The sequence below is a fragment of the Sturnus vulgaris genome, chromosome 1 (assembly GCF_052056855.1).
Source record: "Sturnus vulgaris isolate bStuVul1 chromosome 1, bStuVul1.hap1, whole genome shotgun sequence".
In the NCBI taxonomy this organism is placed as follows: domain Eukaryota; kingdom Metazoa; phylum Chordata; class Aves; order Passeriformes; family Sturnidae; genus Sturnus; species Sturnus vulgaris.
In genome coordinates, this window is record NC_142243.1 from 85,481,612 (window position 1) to 85,500,352 (window position 18,741).

The window sequence follows — 18,741 nt, forward strand, 5'->3', positions numbered from 1 at the left end:
TTGCATTCAGCCTTCTGGCTTCGTGTCAGCAGCAGAGTGGTTGGTAGTTTAAGTCTGAATTTAGAGCCCAGAGGCGGCAGCACATCCCCAATTTGCAATTTATAACTATTTTCCTAAACTGTGACCACATTGGTTCTTTCGAAATTATATTTTTTAACCTGGTGGAGTGTATGATACTGGCCTGTGCAAGCAAAAATATTAAGGCAAAAGCGAAGGCTTTATATGGCTCTCCAATAGCTGGATAAGTACAGTAAAGTCTTGCAATAAAATACACTTGGCCTAGACTACCATACTCAAGCTCTTCTGTGTCCCTGCATTCCAAAAGGCAAGATGGAAAAATTCCCACTTTTAACTTAAAAAAAAAAAAAAGTATTAAAAAAATAAGCTCATTTTTGAGCTCCACTTTGCTCAGCGTCAGCAAATTATCTTGGCCTATTAAAAATCTGCCAGCATAGTAGTGAGGATGTGGGAAATGCTGTAATACTAATTTTGTCAGAGCAAGGAAAAATCAATGGAAAAAAACAGGAGAAAAAGCCAAGAAATGGAGAATTTCAATTTCCAAGTGTATTTCTAATTCCCACTCTTTATATCCCAAACATGTAACTGTTATTTGCCTCCTGCATTGTTACTCTGCTGTAATAAATGTAAATTAAATGTCAATAAAAGTCTCTAAATTATAATTCACATTCAAAGACCATGGCAAGATTAATGTATATAATTCTCCAAATTCAGTCTCTCATGGTAGGCTTCTTTAAATTCAATTAAAACTTTAGAAAGGAGTTGCTGTATGTTGCCAGTGAACAATTTCATTCCTGTCTTTATCTATCTGTTCAGCCATTTAAATTACTCAACAAGCATTACATGTGTACCGTCTTCTCAGCATTTAGAGAGAATTTATCCCAAAATTTTGTTCATACCTAGTGTTTCAGTATGGGCTATATAGTAGCTTACCAGTAAACGTGAGTGGGAGCAGATCACTATAATTTAAACAGTAAAAAAAATACCTATAGTATGCTATTGTAAGTTACATTAAATTAAGCATCTCTCAGCCTTCTTGGTGTTTTTGGTGATTATGTTATTAATCTCTGTCTATTTAGTAATATGTTGTGTGGGTTTTTTGCCTAAGAAATACCCATGGCTTAAGCAGTTTTTAATTTTTGGTAAAGATGGATGTTAGAAGGTTTTTGTTAGCTTTTGACTCTCAAAAATGTCAAGAATTACTGCCAACAGGCACTGAACAAATGTGCTGAAAAAAAAAGTCTCTGTCCCATATAAGTTATTATCTAGATAATGGAGGAAATATGGTAATTGTAAGGGTGTGAACTAAAGACAGTAATAGATATAACCCCAAACGACAGAAGGATATGGCAGAAGGAAAGGCATATTTATAAGTGTGGATAGAAAGAGTAGAAAAAAATACAAGGTTCTTTTCAATATGGTTTTGTTTTTACATGACATGGTTTTTTGGGTTTACATTACTGAAATGCTTAGATAATGCATTTTTTTTCAAGAGTTCTATTAAGAGAATACAAAATAATAATTGAAAAATGAAAACTACCCAGCATTTGTACTATGACGTTTCCATCTTTCCTGACATTTTAAAATGGCTTTATAAGATTATTCCCTTACATTTTTAGTTATTTTGAAAGTTCAGAGCATTGAAAAAACCAAATAGAAAAAGCTACTGCTTTTCAGTTTTTCTGTAGACGAACATTTCAAAATTAATTTATTTTCTTTACCAGTTGTTTCAGGGTTTTTTTTCAGTGCTGTCCTAGTTTTTTCCCTCAGCTACTCACCTGACTCTCACTGCAAAACTGGTTCAGTTAGTTATGAACAGCAAGTTGCAGAAATGTGGAAAACATAGTGGATTATCTTAAGTAAGACCAAGTGCATGTCATCTTATCTTAACAAACCAAGCAGTATTTGGAGTGAACATGTATCTGGTTCCTAAATGATGCTCTGCCACAAGGAAGGCCCAGAGCTTCCATGGCAGGAGAAAAACCATCAGAACTGGCCCTTTAGTGTGTATCACAAAGCATGGCCCACAGAAAATTGGCCTGACACAATCAGAAAGCACAGAGGTCTGTGGAGTATAAAAACACATGAAAAACACTGCCACTCTGGATCTTCCCTGTGCACTGCAGGGACTTCAGAGCAGTGCTTCCTGGAGAGTGGCTGTTCTGCCATGACATCTCCTGAAGCATCCCTAACCAGCAGGTAGCTGCTGTGGCCGTGGCTTCCTGGAATGAAGATGGAGAGAAGTACTCCCAGATGTACTGCAAATGCAATGGCATTTGCTGCTGCACCAGGGGTTTGCCCAGGCTGCTGCACTGATGCTAAATACTGACTCTGACGCCTCAGTATGTGAAGTACTGAACAATGTGTTGTTCTTCAGCTGGTGCTTGCTTCTTGCTAAACCTGCGCTATGATTAGTGGAGGAGTCAAACTTCCTGAATGAATATGTGACTTGTGGTTCATGTTTTGTGCAATGAAATGAGTAGCAACAATGCACCAAACATAAATTAATTGATGGGCATCATCAGACAAAGCCATGACATAGGCTCCAGACCTGTTTATTTTAGAAACTGTTTCTGAGGAAATGCTTGACTATGCATTGGGGTTTGTTCTATGGATTATTAACATTTCAATCAAGTAAAAAACTATTTCCCACTAGCATTTTAAGTGAGAGATGAGGTAAAAACCCTATTTAATGAGTCTGACTGAAAAGACAAGGCTACTTATATGTCTAGATTTCAAGAACCCAGGTAATACTTGGATAATTAACACAAACCATTTCCATGGAGTAAAGAAGTATTTGCAGAACTTCATGGCTCTTTTCAAGATCTGCAGAATGTGCTTCACCAAATTATATTTCTTAAGCACAGCAGGGATCTTTCCACATGTGTTGCAGTGGATTTTCTATTTAAACCTAGGCCCTATCAGCTTGGTTGAGATCTTGCTGTCATGCTGAGAATGGAGACAGTGACTGTTATTAATCTACTTGGCATTCAGAGCTCCGTGGCTGTGGTTATTTACTGGAGGCCTCCTGCATTAAAAAAAAAAAAAAAAAAAAAAAGAAGCCTTTATTGGCCTTTCAGAATATCCCATTTCTAATAACAGTCATATCATTTGAAGTATACAGTTGTTTACCTAAAATGCTTTCATCGTGTCCAAGTGAACCTTTTAGATAGTTTGATATTTGTGTCATTAGATTAGAAAGATTTTTTTTTCCTACTTCTATAACTTTGATCTCCTTGATAATAGAGGATGTGGTGTGAAACATTACCATTGTCATGTAACTGCATATAAGTGCTTCTGAGGACATGCTGGTTTTTGTGTCTTTAAAATTCTGTGAAAACATCCCTACAGATGACAGCAGTTAGGGATTATCCTCAGTATTTAGCAGAAACAATCTTATTTTGCCAGAAACCTTTATCTTGACCTTCCAGAAGTTATTAAAGGTTGTGACTGCCAACCAAATTAAATTGAACTCCTCAGGGCAAGGTTCAGTTCTACTTCATTTAAAGCCATGAGTGTTGCCAAAAAGAAAATGTAAATGTTAGGGAGAATGATCCACATAGTCACTATAGTTATGTTCTGTAACAACACCTGTGCTTCTGCAGCACTGACTAGGAAAGAAGTATAGAAGGGCTTAGATTTGTAATAACTTTGTCATTACTTTTTCTTAAATGTTTGCAGCAACAGGAGAAAGAGTGTCCAGGGGAAAGCAAGCTATGGTTTAAAGGTCAGAGTTATTACAGGTTGATCAGAGTCAATGACCTCTGTTTTGTGAGGTTGTCTGATTTCTGTGGTAACTTTGACTTCACAGTAGCTCGCACACTGAGAATGTGCATCATGGGGCATAACCCCCAGCTTTTGCTTGTTTCCCTATGGCAAGAATGTATTTGCTGTGTGTACTGCCTTGAATGCAGGGTCAAAGAATACAGTGAAGAAACCACTTAATGCTTTTTATGTCTTAAGAAAAATGCTTGGCTCAGTGAAGTAGATTTTCAGTTGTGTGACTGACATGGAAAGTCAAACCTGCTTACTACTCAAAAGGTATGTTCTCTTCACTCTCCATTGTGTATCAGTTATACATTTTTTAGAATCATTTTTTAACGTAACATGGGCCTCTGCCATGGCCTTAGCCTGGTTAGAAATGCTAAAGAAAGAGTAATCTCACAACGATGACAACACACTAAGAAGTGGCAGTGCATGCTATTTCATTCTGATGGCCTGCAACCATGCAAGAGTGCAGGAAGAGCAGCCAGGAGCTAGAGAGATGCATGGTGGAAAAGGTCATGATGAATAGCATGGCCAAGATGAACAGGGCAAGATGGGAAGAGTGTGAGAGGGTCTAAGATTAGAAGAATTTGCCTACAGAAGTTGTGGATGCTCCATTCCTGGAAGTGTTGCTCAAAGGCTAGGCTGGGTGGGACTCTGAGCAGCCTGGTCTAGTGATAGGTGTCTCTGCCCATGGTGGGGGAGTTGGAACTAGATGATCCTTAAAGTCCTTTCCAACCCAAATCATTCCATGATTCTGTGAAGTTAAAAAATGGTAACAAGGAGAGATCATTGGAAACAGGGAAAAGGGAAGTGTCACAACGACCTTCAAGGCAAAACAAGAGGATTCAGGGAACTACGGGTCTGTTAGCCTCTTCTCAACCTACAGCAAGATTATGCAAGGCACACTGAGAGAATCTCATGGCAGCAGGGACCTGGACACCAGGAGCAGGAGCATGGGCTGACTCAGAGAGGCTCCAAGGGTGCCACCAGAGGGCACCTCTACTCCAGGCCCAGGAGGAGTGTGGGTACCCTGAGAAGGTGGCAGAGGAGATGGAGCATCTCTGGAGCCTGCAGTGGCCAGTCAGGAAAGGACCGTGGCGGCTGGCACCCAAGTTGGGGCTACCTGCCAGTTTGATGGGCCATGAAACAAGCAGCTGCTGATTTTGGGAAGCTTATTGCCTTGAATGCTGCCCCCTGATTAAGGAAGACTTTTATTTGAGGGGCTGTCTTGGTTTGAAAGACAGGTATTTGCTAAAAAAAACCAAACAGGGGCCTCTTTTTTGAAAAGGAGAGTATAAACCCCCCTTCACTTTACTATGATTTTGAAATTAAAGGGCTCTCAGGTGAAGATATGGGGGATAGGAATAACAGTTCTTTACTGATATATATATATATATGTAACAAGAGAAACAAAACACAACGACGATAATACGAGATCAACAGCAACAGAGCAGAAAACCCAGTAAACAGTTCTCCCGGTTGTGGACACCTTTCCTCTGCGGTGCAGTCACTGTTCTGGTACTGCCTGCCAGCCCCGGTGAGCAGGGACGAGATGCGGTGATCCCGCGGGGCTGGAGGGCCCTGCGGTGAATGGCGCCTGTGTCCCAGACGGGAAGGACAGAGGGGAGACGCTGCTCACGGATCCCGATGCTCCAAAGGGATGTGCTGAAGTCGGCAGGAGATGCGAGAGAACGTCCGAGCAGGGAGGTTGCGGGATTCCACAGCCAAGGAAGGCAGCTCCGCCGCGTCGGGATGGCAGAGCGGAGTTTCTGGCGACCGTCCTTCTCTCCGAGCCAGACGAGTGAGAGAGGCAGAGAGCAGCCCCTACCTCACCCCTCCTTTTCCCGTGCTCCCCCTCTCCTCACTTCCTGCAAGAGAAACTCACTAGCTACTGAGCTTGGGTGTAAGCCCAAATACTTAGCATAACAATGGGAAAAATTCCACAGAAAGAAAAGGGGAAAATTCAACCCCCAACAGGGGCCCCAGGGCATTTCCAGATGTTTAAAGCCTTCAACATCTGCAGCAGCATCCTGCACAGCTGCCCTGCACCTTGCTAGTAGCACTGGTGGCAGCTGAATGACTGAGTCACTGGGGGCTGCCAATCTGCTGTCTTGTCTCAGGCTGCCACATATTCCTGTATCATCACTAGAACAGTCCCCAGACTAGAACACTAGAACATCCCATGACAGCCAGAGTCCCTTGAGCCAGGTCAGTCACTGCCTGTGCTCATCTGGGGCTGGAGGTGGTTTGGGAGAAAGGTGTGGGGACTTCGGGTTTTCTCTGGGACCATAGGGGTGATGTGACAGTGGCTGATGAACTCTGCCTCCACTCAGCTGCAGAAAGTGCTGCACTTCTTGAGCCCCAGTGGTGACCAGTCCCAGCTCCTATACCAAGGACTGGCCCTTATCCCTCTCTTCAGGGGAATGTGGGGAAGAACATGTCAGAAATTTCTAACCTGCCATTATTGATGAGGACCTGGTTAGGGGTAACTGTCACTCTAATGCCATTCAGTGAATTTTTGGTCTAAATCTGAGAAATTCTATGCAAAATGCTAACTGCTGAAATGTTCTGTCTGCAGTATCAAGCAGTATGAAGCCAAGAGGAAAGAGATACGCTTTAGCTCTCCTCCAGAAAGGGGGCAGGGGGCAGGAAGGGGTACGGGAGTTCTTCAGCACTGACACACCAAATGGTCTGTCTCTTGCAAGGAGCCTGTTGGGTGAGCCTGGACATAGAGGATGGGAGCTAGTCCAGCAGCATGTCAGCCCAGCCCTACGGGGCAGCGTGCCTGCATGAATCAATGTCTTCTCACCTTGCAATAACAGGAGAAAGTCCAAGAGGCCAAGAGAGGTTACTCAGAACTCTCCAATTAATCTGAGCAACAATGATCTGTGAATGTGGGTGAGTTGGAAATCTGCACATCAAGAAGTGCTTGTGCTTGATTTTCTACTACAGATTTTCTCATTGCAGTCCAAAACTTGGTGTTGAAAATGTGTACTTATGTAAAATACTCTGATTTATCTATGTTAACATATCTTTAATGATTATATCTGAAATATTCTTAAACCTGCAGCATGCTTCAGGTTGCTTGTAGATTTTGGATGTGGAATCAATTCCAGAGCAGCTATCACAACCAAGAAAAGGTGTGAATTTAGATTGTCTCTTGAAGACACATGAGAAGTAAAACATTAAAGATCTCTTTTTTTTTTGAAAACCTGTATTTATAGCATGCAGAGCAATAATGACCTATGCTTTAGTATCATATATAATCACAGATATTTAATAAGATTTTTTGCCTACTCATTTTCAGTTATTTAATATGACCATATTTTAATGAAAGTTGAAAGCTGAAAGTTATAAATTCTCACTCACAGTGGATCCATTGTACTTAGAACTTTGCCACATATATTTAGTGCTGTGCTCATGAACAAATCTGGAACCCAGAGAATAAAATCACTGGGATCTTGGGCAAGTGCTGTGTGTTGTAGCACTGAGGACTGTACTGACTTGGCTCTTCTGAGCTTGGCTCGAACATGGCTTCTTCAGCATCTCAGTCATGTTTGTGGTTTTTAAAATCTCGTGGTAACAAACTGGAAAACCCCATATATTTCTTGTTTTCATAATAAAAATCAGAAAAATATATTTTCTCTTTTGTAAAATTTGCATTTAAGATAAACAGAGAGCCATTTAATGAAAAGTCATTTAGTATAAGAGTAAAGAAAGTTACAAGTGTGATGAGGAGGTTATAGCTGTTGATTTTCAGCTGCTGTTGGGGGGGCATTGAAAGAAGAATTTGTTGAAAAGATACCATACCTAAAGAATAAGAAGAATTCCTAACAACCTTTTATAGAAGTTTGCAAATTCTTTGGGAGGTTTCCAGGAGTAATCAATACAACTTCCAGTAGTTCAGCTGCCTGAAAGATGAACGTAAACACAGCAAAAATTACTTTGAAGTGTACCCAGGTGAAACATGCAAGATCGAGATTGCATTTAGGGAAGCCAGTTGTTCCCCAAACTTCACAAAATCTTTTTGTCCCATCAAAGCAGGAAACAAAATTAGGCCTTTTAACAAACCTTTATTATAACAGCATATTGCATGGTAACCAAGAGCCTTAATTACCATGCCAAAAAGGAGCCTGTTGTTTAATTTCTGATTTTCTGTTTACATAATAAACAAGTTCATTGAGGAGTTTCATTGCTGATCTTCTGAGTCAGGTCATGCATACTGTTTGTTCTCAATTCACATATGTAATTGTCCTTGGAAATTAATTTAGCTCTCAGAGATTTAAGTTTGAAAATATTGACATTTATGTCTTTTCTCACAGGAAAGAACTTATCACAATTGTTGAATAACATATAGCAATGGTTGTGCTCAGTTAAATCATGAGGTTTAACTCTTGAGAAATTGAAATTACCTAGATGTGATTATTTTAGGATAAATATGCATCATCAGAAAAACCCATATATTAAAAATTCGCTTTGGTGACACTTTTGAAGAAATTTCTGGGGAAGAGATCTTCAGCAGGCATCAATTTCTGCTTAAAACCAGAGAGGGAGTGTTGGAATAGCTGATAGTACACTGGTGTCTGACTGGAATGAGAGGAATCAGGTTTCTGGTTCTGGCTCACATAAAAGCAGAAGTGGCTGTACCAAGGCAGAGTCACTCAGAGAAGACAGAAGCAAAGAAACTGCTATGGTATGGCAGTTTCTGCACAGATGAGCATGGTGGAGCACTAGCTTGAGCACAGATCTCTGACCCAGCATATTTATGTTAAATCTTCAGGTCTTCCCTGAGGGCATATGTCTTAGGTAGTAAGTCCTGGATCCTTCTTTCAGAACCAGCCTGTCCAAGACTTCCTCTCGCAACATCATTCCTACCTGTTTTATATCTGAGTTTGATCTTTTGTATGGATATTCAGATAAATGCTTCCCATGAATGTCAGTTTATAACTCATGAGAAACAGCATATGATGGTAGAGACACACTGTGAATTCCTTCTGCAGAGATGACTAATTTCCCTTTTTTCCTTCCCTCTCTATCCAGATAACAAGCCAGAAGGTGATCCACACCCTGGAGAACTTGTTCATCATTTGTATCTGGACTTATGAAAAGGTTTACACACAAGGAAAAGAAACTCACTGGAGTCTAGCTTGGTGGAAACAAGTGGTGATTTCACTCAAAAAAATGGATCTCACCTCCCCACACAAACCTACAAACAAGCCAGGAGTTCTGGGGAAGTTAATAAGTTGTATGCAGCCTGTTGGTCTCTTTGAAGAGGCAGGTGACTGGGGATTTGATTTCAGCTTGAGGCTTAGGGTTTGGATTGGTTTTTCCCCCTGAACCAGGAGAACAGGCTGTAATGAACACCTGAGCTTGTCCTGAGGTCTAAACTGCAGCTCAAGACAGGTCTTTGGAAGGAATTTGCCTTATGGTACCTGCTGTGTCAAGTAAAGCCAGGCTATCATCTCTGCAGCTTTCTGGGAACAAAGGAAAAATCAAAGCACCTTAGAGATGAACCTTGTAAAGGATTGAATAAGGTGGGTCTAGACTTTTTGTGTCATGGCCTACAACACCTCAGCTCTCTGCAATCTCGTTGTGGGTCTATCAGGAACCTGAGATCCAATTTCAGACCAGAAGGAAGCAGCATGCTGGAAATTGTAGTCTGGAAATGCTAGTGTCAGCCCTTCAGAGCAAATCTGATCAGGCCTTGAATTTCTTCTTAAGCTCATGTTTTCTACTTGCTGTAGCATCCAGTTTGAAACTCGCTACTTCACAACCAAGCTGTGGAAGAGCAAGAATGGAAGTTCACTCTTGGCACACCTGCTTTGGCACACACAGTGCTAACAACTATTTGAACTGTCCCAGGTGAGGGAAGAGAACCTCTTCCACACCATGATGTTTGATGTCACAAGCATCAAATCAGGTAGGGTGGGCAGTACCTGCAGTCTGGTTGGCTTACCTGGCCCAAGTGCTCCCTTCCACATGAGATGCACATTGCCTGTGTGCCTTTCTGTACCTGCACTGGGCAGTGCAGGTCAGCATTCACTTGAGGGGGGCTGGCTCCCTTCCTGCCTGGACCCCTTCTGTCTTCTGAGATGCTCCAATATATGTTTACAGCAGCTCAGGGAACCTTAGAAACTCATTATGTCCAACTAGCACAGACAGAATAGTTCCAGCACAGTCTCAACCATTTGCAGGATTACACCAAAACGTAATTTTTTTTTTCTGTAAGGGCAAAGTTCATTATCTCATTTTAGAAAAAGGGTGAGACAGGTGCTCTCTGCAAACATATTTAATAAAGCCTCTTGATTGCTCTGAATTATGTATGGTAATTATCTTGTTATATAATTAGAAGCTCTTATATATACTTTCCTTAATCTTGTTGCTTTGATGTTACACTTGGGCGTCTGTATTACTTTGTGGGATGCAGTCCAAAGCTGTCTGGATACATTCCAAGATTACTAATGCAAAGACATATTTGCAAAACAGGACTTTTAAAGTCAAGCAAACATGGGTAAAAGTTTTTTTCCTGTCACTCTGCTTAAAGTTTTGGAGTTTAAAACACTGATTAGTGTAGTGACTTTTGCCAGATTTGTTCAATATTCAGTGATAGTAGCTGTCACTGATTGTTGAACTATCAGTGTTTGTGATTGTTTCCCTGTCTCCAGTTAGGAAAAAAAACCCTAAAGGTTCATCTGAAAGATGTATAACCTGTGGGGGATCATATGCAGGTGGAAATTTTGGGGTCCTCTTGGCTTTAGAAAGGATGTCTTGGAATATCTTGGAAAATCAAATGAATTTGTCCAAGTGCACACTGGGAGTTTACAGAGGAGAAACCATACTTCTACACATGAAAGTTGCCTCTTCTGAAAATTAAGATAAATTCTGTGGGCACAAGGTGCAGCTTTTTGTCCAGGACAGCTTATTTGTACTGAAGACTGAAATAGTATTTGCATGCCCATGCAAATATGGCCTCAATTACAAGGAAAAAAGTCACTCCCTTCCAGCTGATTAATCCCAGAATGTTCCTGAAACAAAATAAGCATTAGATGAGTTTTGTATGAGACAACATATACCAAATAAAGGAACAGAAAAGAAAAAAAAGGTAAAAGGACATATGCCCTGGAATAAAAACTGACCAAATATATACCTTCTAAAATCAACATTTTATGGGAAAATTTCTGCCTACAAAATTCAGTTTCAATGACTAAACAAATGGAATTAATTCATCATTGAAAGTAATACTCTGAGTGGAGTAGTGGATAACAATTTTAAAAAAAAGTGTTTTTTAGTAAGTACTGGATTTCAAATTTTTGTTGTTTTAGAGGAGAAGGAAAAATATTTGGTAAGAAAAAGACAATACATATTCTTAAATCATGTACAAAATAGCTGTTTCGTTTTTTAGAGAAGGAAATCAACCCTTATTCCACATAATTACCCATGTACTCTTAATTGTATTGTCTTGGTCATATATGCATTTGTAGAGTTCAGTGAAAAACAGGTATAACCTTTGATCTGGGGCACCTGTTTCTGAGCCATTGTTCCAGAGTGTAGTATTTCCCCCATATACTGTTATTAATATTCATTATTATTTGGAATAATTTGCCTTGTACTGAAATTCCACTGAAAGTGTTTCTTAATAAAGTTAAGGAACTTAACTCCTTAATTAAAGTTAATAAAGAGAGCTACTGAATAACCTAGAAACACCTGGTCAATGGTAAGTAATTTTAATATCCCTTTTTGCATGTCACCCACAACATTAGAATAGATTTCCTGTTATTGCTTGGCATAATTAAAGTACTCCACCCAATTTCTATAAAGTTCACAAAGCACACCGTCTGAAATCCCACAAACTCTTTCAGGAAAAAGAGAAAATTTGAGAATAAACATTCACAATTTATTTTTAAGTAAAAATTAATCCAAGACAGGCATAAGAAACCCAGAAGCTGTTGGGTCAACCAGTTCTACATTGCGAACTAGCAAGATACCCATAGTTTGCAGATCATCCTTCTGTGCCTGTGGTTAAAGTTGTATTAATGATTTTAGGCAGGTAAGTACTTGTATGCTCTGACAGCTGATCCTAGCTTACCCCAGAGAAACCCTGGAACATTAAAAGGGATAACCAGAAACCCATTGAAACCAGTGTCTTCAAATAAGTTACATAAATGGAGCAGAGTGGAACAGGAGGAAGAAGGGGTGGATATAATGGGGAGATGGCCAAAGGGAGAAATGATGACAGATTGAGCCTATTATTTTTTAGCAGCAAATAAAATCAAGGGAGTGGAAGCATGGTGAGAGATGTGAAGATTTATGGCGAAGAAGCAGCAATCACCCTGGTCCTGGTGCCCTGTGAGGAGCAGCGGGTGCTCTGATCAGTGCAGGGAACATGGTCATGCCTGCCAACCATGCACCAGATGAAGCAGATAAGGTCACTCACTCCCACAGAGGACAGACTTCGGAGCCTTTCTTCTTAGACACATGGGAAAGCATGGGAAAGAGTGGGGATATGGCTCACTGCTAAACAAATCAGAGGATTCCTTGGAGAATTTTTGTGATGTTCCAGGCAAAGGCAGATGCCAACTCTAGAGTACCATGTTAGGTGAATGGTAAAGAACAAAATTGTAAGTAAGACTAGTTCTCATTGATGATAAAGAAAATATCTGTACATGTAAACCTCCTGCCAAGCCTTGATTTGCAATAAGAACAGTTGGCTGGATTTCCAAGGGTCTTTATTCAAATACTGACTGGACACGCAAGACAGAAACCTGTAGTATTAAATCAGATGTGTTAAAATATAGTTCTTTCCTCCCAAGTGATGACTCAGTAAATAATTTTAGATATGAACCATTTTACTGGATGGAGGGAAAGGAATTAGGTTAACATACAGAAAAAAAAAGGCATTAAACCAAGCTCCAAATTTCAAGCTTACTAGTAAGGCTGTCTTTTCAGTGAAGTTTTTAAGAAGGAACAGCTATGCTCCCCTCTTGAAGAGACCCAAATTCCAAAGGATTCCTCTTGTCATGAAGGCAGATGTTGGGTACAGAGTACCCTGTGGCATTACAACTGGCTCTGCAGAGCTGCATTTTGACTCCATCCCACTGTGTCTCTGCTGTGGTCCTTCCCAGGAGCCTCCCCACCAGTTCCTCACAAGGTACCTTGGCAGTGGAAACCCCTTTACAAGGCTGCTGTTGCTGGCTGGCACTGTGTGAGAGGAGAGGGGAGCCCTGCTGTTCCTCTTGCCTCGTCTGCAGCTTCTAGGCTGCAATCCTGTCACTCAACAGAGATGCTTTGAACAGGTTTTTTCACAACATAAATACAACATTTATGATTTCAACTTTCCGGTGAGTCTGTTGTTGCCAGCCACACTCCAAATACTGTATGGGCTGACTGTAGATTGGGCATGTTTAAGCCTGCTCATTGGTTTCTCCATCTGAGTGTTTCACTTCTGCACTAGATGCCACCAGAGTACCTGCTTTTCTGGGTTTTTAGATATCAGTAGTCATCTGGGAGAGAATACCTTTCTATTTTGCCTCAGGGAAGCAGGCTTGCATGCCCTATGATCTTGTTTCTTTTATTGACATACAACTAAAATTGCAGCCAATAGCTGTGATGATTAACTTTTGGGCTTTATTCGATGCCCGTTTCTATAAAACCAGGAGGAGCAGTTGGAGCAGTATTGGTGCAAGCCTTAAGCAGCAAAAGAACTCAAACCAGCCAAAAACCATCTGTGTGTCTCAGGTGAATGGGAAATTCCACCACTGTGTGTTTGAACAAGTAAATCTGTTGTGCTCATTCCAACACTTACGTGTCTTCTTACTTTTTTTTTAACCCTAAAAATACAAATGTCCGCAGCAGGCATAAAATATTAAATGCATAAGTTTCTTGAGACTGTAGCAAGTTCATGGATGCAATGATCTCCGTAATCCTGAGTCCATTACAGAGGTGATTGTATCTTACAGGGAACAAGACAGTCTCATCAAGTATGAGAGATCTGAATGATAGAGTGTTTGTGGGTCAAACATAAACACCACTGCTAGCAAAGGCTTGCATTAGAGCAGAGTGAGTCCTTTGCTATTCTTTTACCCTAACCACCCCCCAAGGCTGGGCACCAAGACAGGGTTTACAGTCATGAGATGCATGTGAGAACAGATATATGCTTCTGCTGGCCCAGTCTGTTCCAGGGAACTGCAGCTTGGATGAATTCACATTCAGAGGGGGCAAAGTAGGAAGACAATTCTTCAGTCTTGTGGATCTGAGTACAAGATACCCACCTGGGTGTGGTTACCCAAGGTCAAGCAAGATGCCATTAATATCAAAGTACAAACTGGATCTTTTCAGTCAAGTCTCCCCACTCCCTCCCTTGCAACACAAGCAATCTTTTTAATGGTTTCTTGTACAATCCTGATGTGCAAATCTACTGACAGGTGTAACAGGACAAACATCCTCTTTCTGGTCATGCCAAAACTTAATTTTGAGTAGTGTGCAGTTCCCAAAGCACAGAGGACTCATTGTGCCTGGGTTGTTATGCACTCAGCACAGCAATCTTACTGCACTAGTTGGGTCATCTAGGGGACTACCTATTTTCATTCAAAAAAAGACACCCATGGAGTGTGAATCATACTCCAAATATTGATGACACTGTGAGAGTGTAGACACCTTGCTGACATGAAGACATCGTCATTGTAAATGCCTGAAGTTTAGTGAACTGAGTCCATCAGCTGTTTAATGTAGGCCTCAGATTATGGTCCCTATGCCACAGAGTACTCCTGAGCATCTTCTGGGTGACTGGGGAACTTGTTTGTCATACCAAGAATAAAAATTTCTTTACTGATCTTTGTCTTGAAATTAAATGATAATTTTCTGGAGCTCTTTTGTCTCTCTTGTTTGCATATCCCCCCATCCTCCAGCACACACACCCAGACCATGGGTATACACAGAGAAAATGAGTGTATGTCAGACCGAGGGCTAAGTTAGTGTTCTGTGCATACAGTACCATTGTGGAAATAGGAATGGAAAATTTCAATGAGCCACCACAGACTCAAGTCTTTCTCGCTTGTCAAATGCAAGTCTAATCACAAATAACCTGGAACACTTTTCAACTTGTTGAGAATACTTATGGGTGTGGTTGTAATATGTTTAACTTGTGTGCTACGGAGACTAAGTACATTTTTTAAGCTTCAAGTTTGCCAGGACAGATTCATCTCAATTCGCCTCAAATTTCATTTATGACATTTATTATAGCCAAGAAAGTATATGAATATTCTTCAAGAAAATGCATCAGCAAACACACCACTGATTCTGAATGTCTCAGTTATAAATACTGAAGACTAAAGCCTCTACAGTGTCTTAAATGTCTGCATCACACTCACCATAGCGTAGTACAGTGTTTGGATGCATCTTTCCTTCTAAACTCCCTAGATAATAAGTAAATGAAAGGTGGAGTTAAGGCTACTGATGTGCCGCCTGCTGCAGATGCCTCTTTGCATGGTCTGTCCCCACCCCTTCCGTTCGGGATGACTCTTGAGTGAAGCCTCTCCTCCTCATTTCCCAAAATCTACAGAAGAGGTGAAGAGCACCTGAGAACTGGATGGGCAGCACCAGGAGTGAAGCTGTCAGCAAGAACTGTTTTTCTTCTTTTCCAGTTTAGAGAAATCTAGTGTCTCACTGAGAAGAAGTGAGCTGGGCTGAAACAGGATCCTGCACTCCAGGTATGTGAGGGTAAACTGGTCCATGCAGACTGAGTTGACAGCAGAAAAGGATAACTACTTCTACTTGTGCTGAGAGGGAAAATCTGAAATTGCTAAGCAAGTAGATATAGCTCTTTGAAAAGCCATGAAACAATCAACAAAACCTACTCATTTAAAGAGAGGCTATAATTTGGTTCCAGTAAAAAATTGCACAAAGACAAGTATCAAGGGGCAGATAAGGTGAAGATAAAGGCTATCAAATTTGGGAAAGACTAATTTCATTTTGAGTCTTTGCTACAAGCTGTGGTACAGCAATAGTTCTGAGGACACTGATAATTTATGTTCATCAAGTAGCATGTTCACATTAAAGGACCATAATAATTTTTTCACTCTTAATGGTAATGAATTTCCATTCTTTTTCTTGCTTGGTCCACTGAGCCCTTAGCATTTAAATGAAATGCTGATGTAGCTTAAAATGTTATCACTTGACCCGGGAAAAGGGCAGAGATGTCACATCTTGGCATCAGTAGTCCAAGGTCCTGCCAAACAGCACAGCACTTTGAGATCACGTGCTCATACTCACTTTCTGAGAAGTGGAGATTGTCCTTACCAGGATCTTCGCCTCTGTTTAACCTGATTGTTTTTAAAGATATTTTTAACCTCACTTTCCAGGTATAGATTTGTTTTTTCCTGATGAAAACTAAGACTCAGCAGAATATAACTATGTGATTTGTTACTCCTAGAAATGCAGTAGTTCGGGTCTGTCCTACCACCTTTGGTGGAGCCCATCTTTGTGTTGTGTAAATAACTCTCCTCATTTTTTATGTTACTTGCAAAAAAGCTGAATAATATCAAGACACCCAAGAGAGAGCAGGACCACTGGAGAGAAGGAGAAGCTCTAAGAAGGCTTTCTCTCAAGGAGCAGTAGGATGACACAAGACTTAATATCTGTGGTTTTTCCCATTAGCAGCAGTAACTTTTCCCCCTCTTCCCAGCATCTCCTCTGTGCTGCAGCACAGTGATGGAGAGAGGGACATAAGGGCGAGATGCTGCCTGCTTGGAACTGTGCCATGGGGAAAGCAGGAAAAGGAAAAGTGTAATGGCTGAAATTGGTGGGAAGAGGGAATGAGGTGAGACTGGAAAAGTAGGAAATATCCTGGCGTGTTGCTTTGCCACACCACATTGCGTGGGACAAAGCAGGAGGGAGCAAATAAACTTCTGACTGAACAGGATCCCATCAAACTTCTGAGCAGTTCAGGTGTGGCTGACTATTTACTAACGTTCTCCGCTGCCTGGTGCCTGGAAAGGAGCCAGCTGGCCGGGCCTCAGTCAGCACAGGCCAAAGAAATGGTTTCTGGGAAGCAACCAATAGATAGGGAGTAGGCTGGTTCACAACTATTGCATAGCTTAGTGCCTCCCAAACAACACTTCCTTGAAGGGGACACCATAGGTTGTGCCCTTCTGAACAAAATACCGCAGTAAGACTGTGGCTGCCATCTCAGAAGGCAGCAGTGTTAGCCATCTTTGGGAGTGCCTGTGGTATCTCCAGGCAGACTCCTATACTTCAACAAGCTCATTCATCTTAGGTTTTAAAAAAGAGATAGGAAGCACTTCACTATGAACAGACCTCTCTCAAGCATTTTCAGGCATTTCAAGAATTATGGGGGGCTTAAACTAGAAGATAATCTCCTGTGTGGGTAACATCTTCCACTTTCATATAATGCCAAAACAACGGAGGTCTTAATCCTGAAGATCAGGCTACTTCATACTTCCTATAACCAAGGCTAACAGATGTTGAGAAAGGTGGGATGAAAATTAACGCCTGTAATCAGTTCTCAGTTATCAGCACAGAGGATTACTGATGATGAGAGATCATCCATCTCATGGATTTATCTGAATGATAAATGAATGATTAGAGCAGTAAAGACATGTCTGCCCAGTTCCTGTATGTCTACAGCACCATCAGCCAGGGTTATGGTTGTAATTAAGTGTATTTGCTCAAACTCAGTGCTGAACCTGCCAGATCTGGTGACAGCAGCCCTGGGGTTGGGAGAGGATGGGGAAGAACAGTGTCTCTGCACTGGGAAGGTCGGTTATCTTGGGTATAAAACAGTTTAAATGCATATAAAATATAGATTATTTTATTTGGCCAGAGTGAATAATGCAAATTGGAAAGTGTTGTGTAGGGCATAAGCAAGTGGTAAGTCTCTGTGGCATCAACTCTCTGTTCTTCAGTCTGTCCGTACCATGGTTCCAAATGTGTCCGTATTGCCTAAGCAAAATTTTCCATTACTCTGTGAAATGTAGCCCTCTGCTGCTCTAGTTAATGGAAGGCATGTATGTTTATGGGAATTTCCTGCTCTTCCATGAAGATTAGATAGTTTTATGAAGTACATGTTACAACGCAAACTAAAATAATAGGTTGATGTAGAAATTATGAAGTGGAGACAGTCATAGTGTATGTGCCTGTGTACTGCACGCCCAAGGACAGTTTCAAAGTCAGTACATGACTAGGAAATGCTGCTAGTATCATTGCCCCTGCAGATTTAATTGGATTCCTTGTATAGATGCATTGTAACACCACTTTTAATTACAGGATCACAATCTACTTTTTGCACAGAGTTCATTCCAAGCTCCTGACACAGAGAGTCAGAACAACTTTTGACTTTAATCTGTCTAGCACATCTACTGGCTCATTGTCTCTAATTGCTACTTTTGGAGAAGGGATAAAACCATATACTCTCAAATATTCTGAATGAGGCTTGCACATAAGCTTGTTTTCTTGCAGTCCCTTTCAAGGGCATAGGGGCACATGGCACTGGAATCTCGTTCACAAATCCATACTGCAGTTCTTCACTAACTGCGCCCAGTGCTTCTGCTCTCAGAAGAGCAGTGATGCTGCTAGAGAAAGCACAGATGAGCTACCAGGCACCAGCACCAAGAGAAGCACTGAACACTACACTTCAATGCAGCAGTTGAGTGCTGTGGTCCTTGCAAGTAGTTCAGAGAAAGCAGCACAGGATTGCCCAGGAAAACACACATGATGGACCCACGCCTCTGCAGAGAGTGACATTGGAAGCCATAGTTCTTCACACCATAGTGCTGACACAGCCACAGGGCAGCAAAACAAATGTGACATGAGTGTCAAGACCTGTATGTGCAGGTTGTTTGTAATTTGATAACTTTGAACTTGGTAATTTCTCTTTATTCTCAGCTTAATAACATAATAGAAGAAGAGGCATTCTGCACTGGAACATTACTTTTGCTTTTT